Here is a 15,189-nt window from a genome sequence, read left to right as displayed (position 1 = left end):
CTGCACAGCGAAGGAAACACTCAAAACTAACAAACAACCTATTGGATGGGAGAAGATATTTGCAGATGACATATGCAATAAAAGGTTAGTATCCAAAAATGCATAAAGAACTGATACAACTCAATACCCCAAAAACAAATAATCCAATTAAAAAATGAGCAGAAGGCATGAACAGACACTTCTCCAAAAAGACATCCAGGAGGCCAACAGACATGTGAAAAGATGCTCAACATGACTCATCATCAGGGAAATGTGAATCAAAACTACAACAAGGTATTACCTCACACCGGTCAGAATGGCTCAAATCAAAAACACAAGACACAACAAGTGTGGCAAGGATGTGGAGGAAAAAAAGAACCCTTGTGCACTGTTGGTGGGAATGTGGAGAGTGGTGCAGCCACTGTTGGAAATCAGTGTGGAGGTTCCTCAAAAAACTAAAAATAGATCTGCCCTATGATCCAGCAATTGCACTACTGGGTGTTTGCCCAACGAATACGGAAACACTAATTTGAAAAGATATATGCACCCCTATGCTTATTGCACATTATCTACAATAGCTAAACTGTGGAAGCCGCCCAGATATCCATTGATAGATGTATGGATAAAGAAGATGTGATATATATGTACACACACACACACACACATACACACACACACAGGAATATTATTCAGCCGTGAAAAGGAATGAAATCTTGCCATTTACAACATAGATGGAGCTAGAGAGTATTATGCTAAGCTAAATAAGTCAGAGAAAGACAAATAACATATAATTCCACTTATATGTGGAATTTAAGAAACAAAACAAATGAGCTAAGGAGGAAAAAAGGAGACAAACAAGAAACCACTCTTAACTACAGACAACAAACTGATGGTTACAGAGGGGAGGTGGGGGAGATGGGGTAATAGGTGATGGGGATTAAGAGTACACTCACCGTGATGAGCACCGGGTATTGCATGGAATTGTGGAATCACTATATTGTACACCTGAAATGAATAGAACACTGTATGTTAACTATACTGGGATAAAAGTAAAAAATCTTAAAAATTAACATAAAAATGTACAGTTTGATGAATTTTGGTATAATATTTTAAAAATGGTGGTAAAATATACATAACATGAAATTTTCCATTGTAACCATTTTCAAGTGTGCAGTTCATGGCATTAAGTACATCCACAGTGTTGTGCAACCATCACCAGTATCTACTTCTCATGGGTACCATTTTTTTTTTTTTTTTGCTCTTGTACTCCTCTCTCTCTCTCCCTTTCTCCCTTCTTTCCTTTTTGTTCTTTTTTTTTTTTTTTTTAAGATTTTATTTATTCGTGAAAGACACAGAGACACAGGCAGAGGGAGAAGCAGGCTCCCTGCTGGGAGCCCGACGTGGGACTCAATCCCAAGTCTCTAGGATCACGCCCTGGGCCGAAGGCAGGCGCTAAACTGCTGAGCCACCCAGGGATCTCCTCCTTTTTGTTCTTAAGGAGAGAAGGAAGCCCATCTCGCCCAAGCCCTGGCTTCCCCAAGCAGGTGATTCCCCACTGAGCAGCTTCACTCTACATCCCTCTACTGAACCAACATAGAAAAGACTCGAAGGCAAGATACGGACTTGATCATAGGTGAATTTCTGCTGCTCCCAAGTCTCCATGACTCAGAGAGGACATAATTCTCCTGGGACACTTCTGACCCCCAAGCTCCTCCACCTGAAAGGGAACTGCTTGAGTGGGGGGCTATTTATCCTCAGTCTGAACCCCTGAATTCACTGTAGGGGCTCAGCAAAAGTCTGCACAATGGCCTTGGGCTCCCTGAAGCCTTCATCATGTGGCCCAGATGCAAGCATCCACAGGGACTCCTGAAGGAATTTCTTCCCAACTGAATGTTAGAGTTTGCTCTCTCTCTTCTCTTCAGCACCTTTGCTTGCCTCCTGTTAACTTCTTGCTTGTCCTAGCTGGTATGAGAAAAGAACCTTCTAGGAATTTGGTCTATTTGGATGTTAATGAGGGCTCAGCATTTTGATACCCACCCCTGTGGCTGATAGGGGAAGGTGGGCCCTGAATGGGTATTGGGTGCTGGATCCTTCTTTCTGGGTTCTGCGGAAGGTGCACCCCCTCCTATCAATCTACTGGGCGGGGAAGAGAGAGAGGAAGGATGGTGGCTTTCTGGATGGGAAAGCACGGCTCTCAAGCAGAGCCTCGAAGTCTCTCTGCACAGGGCTGACTTGTGGACCTGTCTGGAAGGCTCCCATAAGCCCCCTGTCTGGCGCTGCTGCCAAAAGCCATCCCTTGGGGGATGTCATTACTGTCATTCAGCGTGCATATGGGCAATCAACAGCCGAGTCTCTTGTGAGGAGCTTTTGTGTAATTAAATGTACTAGGCTGACAGCCCCCAAAAGAGGGGTGGTATCTCCTAGAGGTAAAATGGCTTTTCTCTAATCCTGAATGACGGCATGCTGTTGCTAGGTGCCTATTTTTCTGCCTTTCAAATGAAAAAGTGACTAATGGGGTATATTTCATAACACATCTGCAAGTATGTAGTTATTCTTATACTTCAATGCCCTTTAAAATATTATTATCTGCCAACACTCGGACTATGTGCTAGTATGCAAATTAGACATAATAAAGGAAGAAGGGAGAAGTTTCTTGCTCTCAAAAAATCATATTTATAAGGTTAACGAGATTTATACATTACATCAGGGAACCGAGGTTAGAAAGCAAGACTTTTAAAATGTAAAGTTGGCAACTCTAAAGATCCTCTGGTGTTTTTCCCTGTATGAGATCAAAACTTTTCATCTACGCCGAGGTTTAATGAGATGAAAAAAATTCCCACAAAATCAAAACACACAGAATCCAACTTCAGGAACAAGGCAGACATTTTAAGTTGAAGGTTTCTGACAGGCAGTGCCAGGAACAGGAGCGGTGTTTTAAAAACATATGACTTTGCATTTAAAAAAATCAAGTTAAATTAGTCATTTCACTGAGTTATCCATTTAAGCCAGAAAGTGAATACGTCTATTTTTTTTTTTTGATAGAAGGGAAAATAGCAGGAAAATTCAATCTAATAAAAGAAAATATACAAAAAAGTGGGAACAACTCACACACACACACATACGTATCCACCTTTTGTTGACTTATGAATTTGCAAACAAACAGAAAAATGTTCTGAACTCAGTCTTTCAAATAATGCGTTGTTAGGATTTAGCATATATTCTGATGATAGGGAACCACTTCGGTCTCAGAGCGTGCATCTATTTAGAATCAAGATAGAAGCATAAGGAAGTTTGTCCTTGCTAAACAATCGGATACCAGCAACGTATACTCAACGCTAAAAAGGTTCAGATGATTAAGTTATTAGCAGTGACTCCAAAGGCATGCTGGGATCTTGCAGCAATTGGTACCATTATTACAAACATGAAGCTCTGTCTTTGTAGTCACGCACCCGTGAAGAATAACAGAGTTCCAGCTGACAGGATGGGGAAATAATAAAATAGAGATATTTCAAGAGGTTTCAAGAGGCCAGCATGTGGTGGATCCACCCAGCGTACCCAGAAGAGGGCTGAGTCCAGCCCAGTTTTGCTCCTTCCTGGGCACATTGGTACATGCTGGGCGATTGAGGAATACATATTATGAATGAATGGATTAGTGAATACCAGGAAGTTAAATTGGAATGTTTCTGTTGTTTGATGCCTGAAGCTGAGATGGATAACAAGTGACCCCATATTCTAAAGAGATGCAGCTTTCATCCATGTTGGACTTGTTAAGGGAGTTCTAGCAAGACGTATTGGGCATTTATTTTTCTTTTCCTCTCAGGTTGGAGGAGGGAGGGAGTGTTCATCCCATCATCGAGCCAAGTAAAGATAGCCCCAAGAGGACCATTCAGCGAATAGGGGAGCGTGCCAGGAGCAGAGACTGAAATCTCCCTTCCTAGTAGATGCTCGCTCAGCTGCATGGTCTTATAGGCCTGCCCTGGCTGCCACCACCCTGGGGAACAAAAGTCCTCGGGCAAGGCCTACACTTCCAGAGTTTGCTGTGGCAACGGGTGGAAAGCTTCTCTGTGGGCCATGTGGACTCTACAGATAGTAGCCAGACTTAAGTCCTCTTGATACGACCAGCCAGTGGCCTTACTGCCAGGGACAGGTGCGCCTGGCTTTAGATGGCCATGTGGAGGATCCCAATTGGCACCAGAACTGAAGGGGAGTTATAAGAGTCAACCAGGGAGGGCATCATTCGGAGTGCAGACATTTTAAGGCACCGGCCCTTGGCTGGATGAGGGGGCGGGGGGCACATCCGAGGGACCCAAACTGTGTCTTACAAGAGAAAAACCAGTATCTGAGCATCGGTATTTAGAGGACACCAATGGCTGGATTCCAACAGGGCCCAGCTAAGGAAAAAGCCAATTTTGCTTCTTTTCCTGTTCTCCCCACTTTCCGCCCTACCTGGTGTGGGGTCAGAAGCAGCTAATGAAAGGCCAGAGACAACGCCATGATAAAAGGCAGACGGTGCCACCTTTCTGAGCTGGGAGAAGGGAAATGGCTTTGGGTTCGATGGGAAACAGTTGTAAATGTATAGTGGACTAGGGTTTTTAATATTCCAGCATGCGAACAGTTCGCTAATACCTGAAAGCGGCTATTATGGGATCTGCCTGAGATGCTGACCAGTGAACGACTGAACAGAGCAGTTTGAAAGGACAGCGATGAAAGAAAAAAAAAGAAGCTACTTCCCGTTATACCCCAACAAGTCCAGCCCATTGAGTACGATAGTTGTAACCCAATGGAAGGACGCATGCGTGCACGAAAAAAAGAAGTCATTTCGGTGAAGCTTGGTTGGCTCCGTGCCCACCGTCCAGGGCCCACTCAACATTCACCCAGATGACGTCCTCCCCTGAGCTGCCAGCGTCGGAGAGGATGAGACCTGGGAAAGGCGTGGCCGGGAAAAGCCACGACATCGGTGAGTCACGGAAGGCTGACCTCCTGCCACCCTTGGTTCTCCCAGGTTCGCTGTGGGTTGATCATTCACCACCCCCTTATCAAACACTGTAATTACTTTAGTGTGACTTTGGCCCCAATAAGAAACCATTTTCAGCGGGCAAGTGAGCAAGGTGCCCAGGTGTGACATCACCTTCCTTGGGGGCACTTTGGGTTGCTCAGCACTCTCTCTGTACAGCAGGACTCGCTCTGAACCCTACAAAAGTGTACTAACCTCTCCCCCTGGGGCTCTGCACGCTGCAGAGACCAGCCCTGTGTGCGAAGGCCGAGTGGTTCTTGCTTTCACCATGTCTCCCTAAAGAGCACAGCACAGGCTCTTCTGCAGAGGCGGCAGGGAAATTAGGGTGGCCAGAAGGTCCCTTCAGTCTCTGCTATTGGAGTGCAGGGCTCATGGTGGCCTCCGTGGCTTCATCCCACTTTTCTGTTTAACCTAACCGCACTGCCCTGCAGCTGACCAATCACTTGCTTGTGTCTTCTTCTAGGGCAGAAGTTTCCTTTCATTCATACCCCTACCCTGAGTGCCAGGCACAGCATAGACCCTCAGCGAGTTGGGCTCAGTGGATGGATGTGATTGGCTCTGATGGGTCTCCCTAAGACAGGTGCAGTCACAGAGCACACCCATTTTCCCAAGGGAATAACTGAGGCACAGACAGACAGGTGGCGTGCTTTGGCCGAGGTCCCAGGTGTAGCAGAAGGACAGGTGAGACTAGGACAGCATGAAGCGCCTTGAAAAATAACCGGGGAGCCAAATGTCTCTGCGAACACCTGCCAAAAGCGAGTCGCCTGGAGGCCAGGGCCCTTTCCCGGGGCCCAGACCCTTACGCAGAGCCCCAGATCGTCATAAGGCCACCCACCTCTGTCTGAGAACATTTGACAAGTCACCAAATGCTTTCCTGGCCATGGACCCTCTTCTCCTCCCAGCAATCTGCAGGGCGGGAGAGCTGATGTTATCCAGACCCCACAGGTCCAGGGAGGTTGGGTGACGTTCTGAAGGATGCGCAGCTGCTACAGGAGGAAGGGCGGTGACCCCAGGTCACTTGGGCTCCTCCCCAAACCTGATCGGTCTCCCCAGCTGTGCAAGAGCAGTGGCATGAGTGGGCCCCTCAGGATGCTCCTTGCACGGCCCAGGCCAGTGCCAGGAGCGATGTGTCCCCGCTTCCCAGGTGGGTCCCCCCGGCGCCCCCTGAGTGGGGCCTCCGCAGTCTGCGTGGCACCTGGGGAAGGACAGCTCGCCGGGGTCACCGGCCGCAGAAGTGGCTCCGGAGCCAATGCCCTTGCCCCGTGCGGGACATTAACGTGCCAGCTCTGTCACCCTCCACTCCAGGATGTCGGGGGAGACGTGAGACCCGCAGCATCCATGCAGGGGCCTCCATTCCTACCCGCCTGGGCCGCCCAGGGGTCCCCTTCTTTTGGGAGCCACCAAGAGACCTCCCGACATTTGGCATCTTCAGGGGTCTCGTTTACAAAGCTGGCATCAAGAAGACGGAATGGCTCTCGAGGTTTTGTTCAGACCGTTAGAAGAGATGCCAAAAAATGTCTTTTTTGCATCCAGTTGGCATCATCTCTTAGTGCCAATAGCAGCTTCGTGCTGAAGGTACGATGACACCCGGACCGTCTTGCCCGGTGACTTTTTAAAAGCAAATGGAGGGGGAGGGCCTGAAATTACTTTCTGCTTGTTTTGCTTTTCGGGTTTTTGTTTCTTCATTGCAAAGCGTACTTAGACAGACTAAATGTGGCAAAATAAATACGTAAACACGAGTTCAGAGACTTCAATTTGCTGAAGCTCATTTTAAAAAGCCAGAGGAGACGGGAAAGGCAAAACTTCCACTCAAATTCAAACAGTTTCCAAGGAAAATTCCCGTAACCTTGAAGAATAATAAAGGCTCACGGATATATTTGGAATTTCTGAATGGTAGGACTGTTTCCCGAGAGCATTTTAAACATCCCAAGTGAAAAATGAGAACAAGGCCTAAATTGTTTGGTAAAGAGCAAAAAGAACCCTTTGGTTTCAGAAAAAAGAGAGGGAGACTGAAAGAGTCAAAAATGCTATAAAGGCCCTGAGCTTCCCATGAAATATGAACGACAGTAGCTTTTTGCCAGAAAACATTTTATTCTACGCCAAATGCAAAGAATGTATATTACAATTTTTTTTCCAATCCATCTCATGCCATCTTGCACCCTGTGGGTTTTCCTTTGCTTTCTGGTCCTGCACAGGGTGTCGGGATCTGGGGCTCTGCTGGTGGTTGGGGCTGGGGCGGTGGGGAGCTTTGGCAGCACACACAGCCAAGCCCCCCTCTTGCATCTTTGTAGGACTCCAGGCACCGGTGGTTAACAGGCCCATCCCTGCCCAGATCCCCGCCAGTCTCGGTAGTCAAGATTTTTCTGCCATTATCATTTATTCTTGCCCACATTTCCCTAAGCCCCTCCAGCCTCAAAATTGGCCATTTTTCTGGAGCCAAGGACTATTCATAGTGGGGACACATGGTAGACTGGGGACACCGTCTGCCCTCAAGTCACTTGTCCTCCATTGGCGTGGACAGATATCACATGACACAGAAGGTGATGTCCTAGCCGGCATCAGATGATGAATATAGGAAAGTCCAAGCACTTGGAAGTTGTTAAGAAGAGAGCAAATCCTTCCAGCTGAGAGGGCTGCAGAGGCCCTGGCCCAAGCAGCGCGTTGCAAAGGAAAGCTGAGAGGTGGCTGGGGCAGGGGCAGGGAGGGCAGGTGGCAGGAAGGCCCGCCCCCAGCCTGCGTGTGGCCACAGCACAAGGAGCTAGGGAGGGAGGTGGGGGCCCTGCTGCGGGAGGTTGGAGCACCGTGATGGGGACTCAGAGTTGATTCTGAAGGGGAAGTGAGGCCAAATCTTTGAGAGCAAAGGAATTACGAAGTGCTCAGGACCCACGGGTGGGCTCAGGGGAGCCAGGAAGCCCCTGTATACGTTCCCGTGCTCATGCAGCCAGCTTCCCCTGGCTGTTCTGAGGCCACAGTCCAGGGCCACCACCTGTCTCCCCAGCTCCCCATCCTCAGCCCAGACACCGGGCACACAAGTCACTTGGTGGCCTCCCTCCTTGGACACAGATCAGCCGTTGAAACGGAGGCCCGGGCTGCGGCCCTGGGCTCCAGAAGCAGGTGGCCCCATCAGGCCTCTGGGACCTTCTGGGTTACTAGGTTTCCAAACTCCCCAACGGTGTTTATTTACACACACATCTTAACGTCAAACGAGTGGAGAATTGCCGAATAACTCCTGCCACCAGGTTCAGATTTCAAACTTTCCCCCTTTGGCAACATCATCGTAATTGTTGAAAGCAAAGCAGCAAACTCCAGCCGTGATTTCCGGCTCCTCCAGCGGCTCCAAACCGGACCCTGGCCTCTCGGCCTGGCCTCCGCCCTCACCGCCGCCCGGAGCGACCAACGGCAGTCCACTGGGCCTTTAGGATTTTTCTTTTTGTGAGAGTAAATGTGGCCTCCTCCCCTTCACCCTACTCCTCTCACGCTCCTTCTCAGCCGGCCAGCCTGTAAATCTTGTCCTCAGATCCCTCTGCTCCACAGACCACAGTAGTGATGGACTTCTCCAGAACAAAGCCCATGCCCCACCTGAGATTAATTTTGGCTATTTTACTGCCACCACTACCCATGCTTGCAAACAGCAGGCCTTGGCTCATTGGAAGCCCTCTGCCTCTAGAGCTGTGGGCCAAGAATCCCCGGCCACGAGCTGCGGGAAATGGGAAAGAGGTGCCACAGGATCTGGGGGAGGCCGAGGGCCTGTTTTGGGTTCGAGTCAAGGCCCCCGTGAAGACTGGAGAGAGAAGGGCCTCGTCCAAGTGCAGCTTCTAATGTGGGTTGGCTGATTTTTGAAGTACAGAGGCTAGAAACCGGAAACACCCTTCAGAAATCTTTGATTGATGGGACACCTGGGGGGCTCAGCGGTTGAGCATCTGCCTTGGGCCCAGGACGTGACCCCTGGGTCCCGGGATCGAGTTCCACATCATGCTCCCTGCATGGAGCCTGCTTCTCCCTCTGCCTGTGTCTCTGCATCTCTCTCTCTGTGTGTGTCTCTCATGAATAAATAAATAAAACCTTAAAAAAAAAGAACTCTTAGATTGAAAACATGCAAACTTAACGAGCAAGTGTTTTATTACCATGCGGATGTGTGCGCATCCGTGTGCACCCGACGGCAGGTGTCATTTCTGCCCCGAGCGCCACCTGACTATGACTTTGCAAGGTGTGGGTGCCGAGTCACCAGGACACTCCTCCTCCCCCGGCAACGCAGTCCTAGGTATGGGCCTTGCACACAGTAGCCATCAGTGACTGTGTGCTAAAGGGAATTTGCTCATTCAGATGCTTGTTGAATTCTCATTATGTACTGGACACCACATCAAGCCCTGAATACCGACGTAGATAAATAAAGCCAAGTCCCTGTGCTCCAGAAGGCTATCTAATCATGGCAGACGTGAAGAAGAGAGCTAACATTTAGATAAAATGACCTAAGACCTAAACAAAGAAGGAAGCGAACAAACAAGGAGGCACAGAATGGGTCTGGCCAAACTTTGCCTTGACTGGCAGGGCTAACCTGCTCGGGTTGCCTGGGACTGAGGGCAAGGACCTACTCTACTTACTTCCTCTCCTTCTGGTGGAGCCAATGGGGAAGGAGAAGCACGTCTTAGCCCCAGCAGGAGGCCATTCATGAGCACCAGCCCCTTCCTCTCTCCCATCCCACCTCGGTGGCTCTGGCAGCTGGGACCCTCACCATCACGGTTTTGCTCAGAAACACAGAAAGGTCAGGACACCCCAAGTGTCCTGGGAACAGATTCATTGGAACAAAGAACACAGGAGGAGGTTGACTGGCAGAGAAAATTCGGAGGCAGAATGGCAAATTTTTAGAACTTTCCCAAGGTTAAACACACACACACACACACACATACACACCCTCTTATCTGTCTGTCTATGCACCCACCCATTGCTTTTTGCTTTTTAGAAGTCAAAATAAGAGAAAATCGAGAACTAGAGTATTTTGGGGGGCGGGAGGAATTGGGGCAGGGGGGGAGCTTCCTATTTAAAATAAAGTGTAAATGAAGGACCACAGCTCTCTCCTTACACTCTCCCTGGGAGCACATCCCCCCTTTGCTCTTCTTACGAAAGTCCCTGCCTTTTATGAGAAAAGCAAAACAAAACACATATTACAAAATCTGTACAATCCCATCTAATTTGAGTTTCTTTCTGAGTAACTACCATCATTCCTACACTCGTCACCACATGCCCCCCTCCCCGCAATACTTTCTAATTTTAGAGCTAAGAGCATGGAACTTGACACTGGATATGTTTCCATTTACCATGAAAGGCATGTTTCTCCACAAACAACTGGAGGGCAGGCTTGGAAAACAGGTTTAAAGACCAGACTTGTGGAACTTTGGCACGCCAATTCTCTGGAAACGTCTACCATCCCACCAAGAGGCAGGAAGCATCGAGAACGAATATGTGTTCTGGCTTCTTTCAAATGAAATGATTTGATTTTAAGAGTTTCAATTCATAAAACAGCCCCAGCTAATTTTCTAAGGAAAACGAGCATATTTTGTTTCTCCTCACCCTTTAAAGAATATTGGGGCCATGAAAAGAATTTATACCGAAGACGAAATTGGGCAATGTCGTCTTTGAAGGAATATAGAATGATGAAAGAAAGCAAGTTTGATGGGGAGACAAACTTTTGTGATTTAGAAATTAGAAGTCAGTTTAGCTGCCAGGATATTCACAAACAAAAAAGAAACCAGAAGAAAATTCTTTTGCACGTTATAGTTCATTTCCATTGTTGCATAGAGGTATGGTGTTAGGAGTTATTTCTACAGAAGGAAAAGCAAAGTCTTTATCTGTGAAGCAGATAGTTTCATACCTACCTGGATGTCCTCTCTGCCCCAAACTGTCAACTCCTTTTATTGCCACATATATATTCAAATTATCGATATTTCCCATTAAACATCACCTTATCAGAGTCAGAAAGTGTGGTCAATGCAGTTAAAAGAAAAAAAATCAACAGGACTCCTACCTGTTCCGTCCCCCTGTCACCTGCCTCTCACCTTCCCGCCCCCTCCATCACCTGTCCTTCCAGGTGGGCCGCACGGCTCCCAGTACACAGGCCCCAGGCACTTGACCTGCTTTTCTTTCCATTCCAGAGCTGCTTACCGGACAAAGAACACTTTTCTTCCCCCATGACCAGCTCCTGGGCAAGGCACAGTCTCCTCAGCTCCTCCCTTCTGCCTCACTCCTCAAAACAAGCAAATCAGCCCTCAATTCCCTATGAGGCTAAAGAACTTACTTGCTAACCCCACTGTAGAAATGATGGTGGGCGCCCAAAGTGACAAGCAGGAGGAAGCCACAGCAGCTAAGGGATCTCCTCAGCTCTCCAAGGCACGTCCCTGATTGGAGCCTGACTTGTTCTTTGCTATGTGGCTTCCAGGAGCTTCTTTCAGGTGATGGTGGATGTTGGGCAAACCTGTGGAGATTGGAGGCCAAGTTAAATTTGATCTGGCTTCTCTGCTGGAAAAATCAATTGGGAGAATTCTTGGCTATTGTGTAAGGTACACCAACCCAGGATGCCAGATACTGCTGCTCCTTCATCCTGAGCCCACAGCAGACCCAACCGAACAATCGCAGATCTGTTTCCTGGGAGCCTGGAGGATGCTCCCAGAATCCTTCTTAACAAGGTGCTAACACGGCCATTAGCGGCTCTTTAGGTTTGGCTATGAGACGAACTTATTTGTCATTCCCATCCCACCCTGTCCCATACCCTGGGTGCTCCGAGTGAGATACATCCATCAGCCAGTTACAAAGGCTGGGCCCACCTTGCGGGTAAGCTTGGCCTCTTTGCCTCTCAGTCTTAAGGGTCTTCCAACAAATAGGCGTTTCGCCTTCTTGCTTCCACTCCCCTGCCTGGGTGTGTCAGGCCTGAGGTTATTAGCAAATCTTAACATTTACCAAAATAGTGCATACAAATTAGTCAGGGACTACTTACCGCCTACGAGAAACCTGAGACATTTGGTCTCAGCGTGAAAAAGGAGCTCACCTGATTGCAGAAGGAAGAGTTTATTCACATGAATGGAGAAGGCAGCTGGGCCCACTTCCTGCTGGGGCCTCATCAGAAGACGTGAGGACCTGGGAGTCAGGCTCCTTGCTGGTAGGAAAGGTTAAGGAAGTGATTAAGGAGGTGAGTCTCCTCCACGCTCATGGCCTCCACTGCAGCCAGTTATGGGACACTTGGAAGAAGCGAAAGCAGGGTGTGCACATGCGGTCTGTTTTAATGCAGGCAAACTCGGAGAGATTTACTAGGTGGCTTCCCTCAAGATCCAAGTCTTGTTAGCATCAGCATCCTCTCCTGTGGCCCATGTGGTTGTACCTGCCTACGATGATATTAATGACCCGAACGTGCAGCACTGAGGCCGCCGGGGGAAGGAGAGCATTCCTAACGTGAGCGTGCAACTACACAGGCTTCCAGATTCACGTGGGCAGGTGGTTCGAAGAGCAAACAGGAACAGCCTTTCTCTCCCATTTCTAAACTGCTTCGGGTGCCACAAAGTGACAGACTCGAACCACTGCAGAGCTATTGGGTGGAAATAAAGTCACAATTTAAGAAGAGAGTCGTAGATGGAGTGATGTGAATCATGCATAGGCTTCTCTCCCTGCCTCTGGAGTTAATGCGCGGGGCTGTGGCAGTGTCACCATGAGGATGACTCCGTTTCATTGGATTGACCACCTAGATGACAGCACAGTTCCAAAAGCTTGAAGATACATTGAAGAACAAACAGTACTTGAACCGTCTGCTGTGAGCCAATCTCTGCCTCATGTATATCAGAGAGCAGCTCGAATAAAGTTAAAACTCACCACTAGTAACGTAAATCGACATCTAGAATTGAGATTTTTTTGTTTGTTTGTTTAATACATCCCATAGTTCTTGAGGATAGTCTTCTAAATACCAATAATCTCTTGACTTGGCCACATCTGATTAAAGAGTAGCTCGAGGCTTCTAAACTGTATAATATGATCTGAAGAAGCGCTTTGACAGTTGTGTTTCTGATACATATCTACATCTTTGACTAGCTAAAACCATTTACCATTAAGACATTTTATGCAGCAGCATGCATTACGTATGGATTTCTGATAGAATGGCTTACCAAAAAAAAAAAAAAGAAAAGAAAAGAAAAGAAAAATTTAAACCTTTCTCTCAAAGTCATGCCTGGCCTAATTTTCTGGATTTGATATATTCTCAATGTGTTTATTCTTTTAACTCACTTTTCTTTCAATTTCCAGCCAAATAATTTTTATTTAAATTCACTATGTCTTAAGGCTTAGGTTCCTGATTCCAGTGTGGAAAGAAAAGTCCTTATAGCTTCACTGCCATGTTCCAAGCCGGAATGATTGACACATCCTGTGACTAAGGAGGGCCAGCCTTTCCAGTTTCAGATCCTTAGCCCCTCCTCCCACCCGGGGCCCCCTCAGGTTTTCTAGAATGACTCACTCTCTTCCTCCTCTTATTCCTCACAGGCCCTTCTTCTGGAGGGCTTCCTCTCCTCCGCACAAGTGATCCTCTTAAATTACCTTTTAGTGGATATAAATAGAAGGAAAAAAATGAACTTTTCTACCAAGAGAAGGAGTGTCTTTTCAGCATATCTTTAAAAAAAAAAAAAAAGATTTGAGAGAGAGAGAGTGTATGCATGCGACCAAGGGGGGGGGGGGGGGGAACAGAGGGAGAGAATCCCCAAGCAGACTCCCCATGGAACACAGAGCCCACCATGAGGCTCAGTCCCACAACCCATGAGATCATGACCTGAGTGGAAACCAAGAGTCCGACGCTCAACCAACTGAGCCACCCAGGCGCCTCTTCCCAGAATATCCTTAACAGAAATACCTCAGTCTTTATTCTGAAGCTTCTAAGGACTTGGAAAAATTCCAGTGGTTCATTCCATCTACCCTCTGCCATCTTGCCCTCCATTCCTGGACCTTACATGAGTCCTGACTGGCATTGTCCATCCTGCCAGGCAGAGTTCTCTGGCTTTTCTGGCTTTTCTCCAATCCCTGATGAAGGGATCTTGAGCCCCTAGAAAATATGGCACCTTTTCCCATTCTTACATATAACAGGAAGAATGGGGAAAAGAATTTATTGAAAAAGAATCCCAGAGAGTACATTCCTGGCTTGCTACTAACTCCCTTGTGGCATTTAGAAGGTCACGTCCAGGGTCTCTGGTTTCACTTCCTCATCTCTCACAGGAGGTATTAGACCAGAAGACTGCCAAGGCCCCACCCAGGGCGAGCAAGATAGAATCTACCCTCACTTGGAGAGCCGTGGAAAGTGGCCTCCATAGAACTGAACACTCATGGCTGTAGGGATCGAGTGTCTGGTCCTACTCTGTGAATGTGGTGGAGGGGCAGTAAGAGGCAAGAGCAGAATTACAGAAGTTGGTGGGACAGCCAACTAAAGCTTTTTTAAAAAATTATTATTCATGAGAGACACGGAGAGAGGGGCAGAGAGACATAGGCAGAGAGAGAAGCAGGCTCCCTGCAGGGATCCTGATGCGAAACTTGATCCCAGAACCCCAGGATCACACTCTGAGCCAAAAACGGCTGACCCTCAACCACTGAGCCACCCAGGTGCCCACCGACAGAAGCTTTAAAAAGGGACAAATAAAACAATACAGAGGGAGAAAGACAAATACCGTACGGTCTCACTTATATGTGGAATCTGAAACACCAAACTCGTAGAAGCAGAGAACAGAATGGTGGTTGCCAAGGGTACAGGGAGGGGAAACGGATGAAGATGGTCAAGAGGTACAAACTTCCAGTTATAAGATGAGTAAGTCCCGGGGACGTAACGTACAACGTGAGGACTATAGTTAGCAATATTATATACTTAAAATTTGCTAGGACAGTAGGTTTTTTAAAAAGATTTTATTTATTTATTTATTCATGAGAGACACAGAGAGAGAGAGAGAGAGAGAGAGAAAGGCAGAGACACAGCAGAGGGAGAAGCAGGCTCCACGCAGGGAGCCCAATGTGGGACTCAATCCTGGGACTCCAGGAAGCACCCTGGGCCGAAGGCAGGCGCCAAACCGCTGGGCCACCCAGGGATCCCCTAAGACAGTAGATTTTAAAAGTTCTCACCACACATGTGACATGATGGATGTCTTAACTAGCCTTACTGTGATCCTCGTTTCGTAATATGCATGTGT

The sequence above is a fragment of the Canis lupus genome, chromosome 12 (genome assembly GCF_003254725.2).
Source record: "Canis lupus dingo isolate Sandy chromosome 12, ASM325472v2, whole genome shotgun sequence".
Lineage (NCBI taxonomy): Eukaryota > Metazoa > Chordata > Mammalia > Carnivora > Canidae > Canis > Canis lupus.
Note: the sequence above shows the minus strand (reverse complement) of the source record.